Source organism: Bufo bufo, chromosome 9 (genome assembly GCF_905171765.1).
Source record: "Bufo bufo chromosome 9, aBufBuf1.1, whole genome shotgun sequence".
Lineage (NCBI taxonomy): Eukaryota > Metazoa > Chordata > Amphibia > Anura > Bufonidae > Bufo > Bufo bufo.
The window spans coordinates 104,817,973-104,821,467 of NC_053397.1; the positions used below are offsets into that span (position 1 = coordinate 104,817,973).

At 40.8% G+C, this 3,495-nt stretch overlaps 1 long non-coding RNA gene across 1 annotated transcript; it reads left to right on the forward strand.

Moving 5' to 3' along the window:
• Positions 1-565: 565 nt before the first annotated feature.
• LOC120979032 lies at positions 566-1,764 on the forward strand. Its single transcript, XR_005774228.1, has 2 exons — positions 566-714; positions 746-1,764. It is a non-coding gene; the product is annotated as an uncharacterized LOC120979032 (long non-coding RNA).
• Positions 1,765-3,495: the final 1,731 nt, after the last annotated feature.

Genomic DNA, 3,495 nt, shown 5'->3' on the forward strand with positions numbered 1-3,495 from the left:
AGCCATGGTAACCATTCAGAAAAAGCTAAACGGCAGATCCGGTAATGCGCCGAAACGACGTTTAGCTTAAGGCCGGATCCAGATTAATGCCTTTCAATGGGCATTAATTCCGGATCCGGCCTTGCGGCAAGTGTTCAGGATTTTTGGCCGGAGCAAAAAGCGCAGCATGCTGCGGTATTTTCTCCGGCCAAAAAACGTTCCGGTCCGGAACTGAAGACATCCTGATGCATCCTGAACGGATTTCTCTCCATTCAGAATGCATGGGGATAATCCTGATCAGGATTCTTCCGGCATAGAGCCCCGACGACGGAACTCTATGCCGGAACACAACGCAAGTGTCAAAGAGCCCTAAGGTGAGTTAAATTATTATTATTATTTTTTTTAACCCCTCCAGCCCTATTTTACTATGCATTCTGTATTAAGAATGCTATTATTTTCCCTTATAACCATGTTATAAGGGAAAATAATAAAATCTACACAACACCAATCCCAAAGACGAACTTCTGTGAAGAAGTTCGGGTTTGGGTATCAAACATGCCGATTTTTCTCACGCGCGTGCAGGGGGCACATAATATGTCATAACCACTATTAGGGGCACCTAATCTGGTATATACTATTGTGAGGGGGAACATAATCTGGCATAGCCACTGTTAGGAGCACCTAATCTGGAATAACTATTGTGAGGGGCACCAAATCTGGCATAACTACTGTGATGTGGCATCTAAGCTGGCATAGCCACTGTGAGGGGCACCTAATCTGGCATAACTACTGTGAAGGGCACATAATCTGTCATAACTATTGGGAGGAGGCACCTAACCTAGCAAAACTACTATGAGGGGCACATATCAGGCATAACCACAGTAAGGGAGTACAAACTGGGCATACGTAATGTGAGGGGCACAAAAATGGGCATACCTACTGTGAGGGGGCACAAAAATGGGCATAATTAATGTGGAGGAGGTACAAAGATGAGCATAACTCCTGTGACGGGCACAAAGGTGAGGGGCCACAAGGAGGACATAACTACTGTGACAGGCACAAAGGTGGGTATAACTAATGTGGAGGGGCACAAAGTTAAGCCTAACTACTGTGACAGGCACAAAGGTGGGCTTACTACTATGACGGAAACAAAAGGTGGGCATAACTACTGTGAGGGGCCACAAGGAGGACATAACTATTGTGTAATTCATCAGTGGATAATTCATATCAATGTGACTCATGTACAGGGCTCACCTAGCCCAGGGCTACATGTGGACAGATATGTATACTCACTCTCGCGAGAGGTGCAGAGTAAGGAGAACCTAAACCAAGATGGCCAATAACCACTCAGTTAGTATTGCCAATAATGGCTGCGCATGCATCCAATACCCATAGCGCTTCACTGCCCCGCCTTGAAGATCATAAATACAGGTAACTTTGCTTTCTAAGTATGACTGACGCCACGAACTTGTCAATTAGCTTACATCCATAAACAGCTGGGTGAACCCACCAATCCCAAAGCCGAGGAAAAGACTAGAGGCACCCTTATGTGTCTCCCGTCTCATCCTACATGACCGTACCAGGTACACTGCCATCATTTTGGATGTCCAAAGCAGGTCCAAAGGGGGGGGGGGGGGGGGGGTGAGGAGAAATCCTGATATACTTGAGGAAAAACTTGCCTCCCTGTTAGGGGAAGATGACTCAGTGACACATTTTTGTGGTCTAAAACATCACCCCAGATCAAGGGATATCCTAGTCAGGCTATACGTGGCTTAATATTAAAAAAACAATCAATATAATAAGGAAGGAGTCGACGATCCCTCAAATCCATGTCTCTTAATAAAGGGACAGGGGGAAGAGGAAGCATGAACTCCCCATCAAGATGTCCAAAATAATGTAAAATGTGGCCCATGGTGAGGTCCTCCAAGAAACGAAAAAGAAAGATAATAAGACCGGGGGACAATATAAATTAAAAAGTAAAAGGTCCTGGAGTCCAAAGGTCGATGAGCCTGTCATGTTCTCTTTCATGTATTCACAAAGTATATTCTCCCTAGAATAAAAAAAGAGAAAAGAACATAATGAATATAGAGGACAGATATATCTCCCATATCCATGATGGAGTAAGAATAGACAACAACAGACCTACGGTCCCAAGAGCCCCTCCATCGTCTAACCTGTTACCTTAAAATCCACATTTAAACCCCTGGGTTTAAGGGTTTGGAGAGTATAAAGCCAATAGAATTTTTTTCATTAATTTTAATGTCCTATCACCTCCCCTTCTAGATATTGGAATTTGTTCCAGAATCCTAAACCTGAGATCCTTCTGTGTATGTTTAGTGATGAGCGGGAGGTGCCATATTCGATTTCGACGAAATTCGCGAATATTCGCTTGAATATTCGTCGAAATCGAATATTCGTCATTATTCTAATTATCGTGATTAATATGTGATTTAAATAATCGCGTATTGGGATTTTAATTTAAAGGTAACTTTTCTATTGGTTTGATATCTAGAATTAGCGTAGATGACGAATATGACAAATGTATTCGTCATATTCCTCAAAACGAAGATAATGAAGTATTCTCCATCTTCGTTTTGGCTCCCTATTAGTAAACTTCGCTAATTCTAGCAATCAAATAGGAAAGTTGACTAGAGACTGCTAAGTTTTTAATTCGCTATGCGATTATATTACTTAGCTTTTTTTTAAAAATAAATAAACTAATTATAATACTTGATAATTATTATAATTATTCTATTTATTTAAAAAAAAGCAAAGTAATATAATCGCATAGCGAATTAAACACAGCTGTCTCTATAGTCAACTTTCCTATTTGATTGCTAGAATTAGCGAAGTTGACGAATATGGAGCTAAAACGAAGATGGAGAATACTTTGTTATCTTCGTTTTGAGGAATATGACGAATACATTCGTCATATTCGTCATCTTCGCTAATTCTACCAAGCCAACCATAATAAACCAGGTCTAAGTTGAAATCGCAATGCGATTACTTCAAGTTATATTAATCGCATTGCGATTTTAACTTAATTCTCACATCCGACAGTACATTCTAGTATGGAGGCGTTCCCATGGTGATGGGGACGCTCCATGAGCACGGAAGTCGGCAGAAGCGGCAATGGGCACTGACTGGAGCAGCCAGGAAGCCTCAGGACAGGTAAGAACTACTTTTGGGAAGTGGGAAAGAAAAAAATCTAACAATAAAAAAATATATATATTCGAAATAGCGAATTTATAGTGCTATATTCAAAATATTCGCGAATTAGCGAAGTGCCGATATTCGCTAAAAAAATTCGCTATTCGAATATTCGCGCTCAACACTATGTATGTTTAGTCTCAGTAAAATGCTTGGATATCGGTAAATCCAATTTTTTATTTCTGATACAATATCTGTGCTGATTGAAACTAATTTTGAGACCCCATGTGGTTTCATACCATAGATGACAGGAGTCACATGTCAGTTAACAGAGGAAGGATTGATAAAACTATCCCCTCTTAAAAT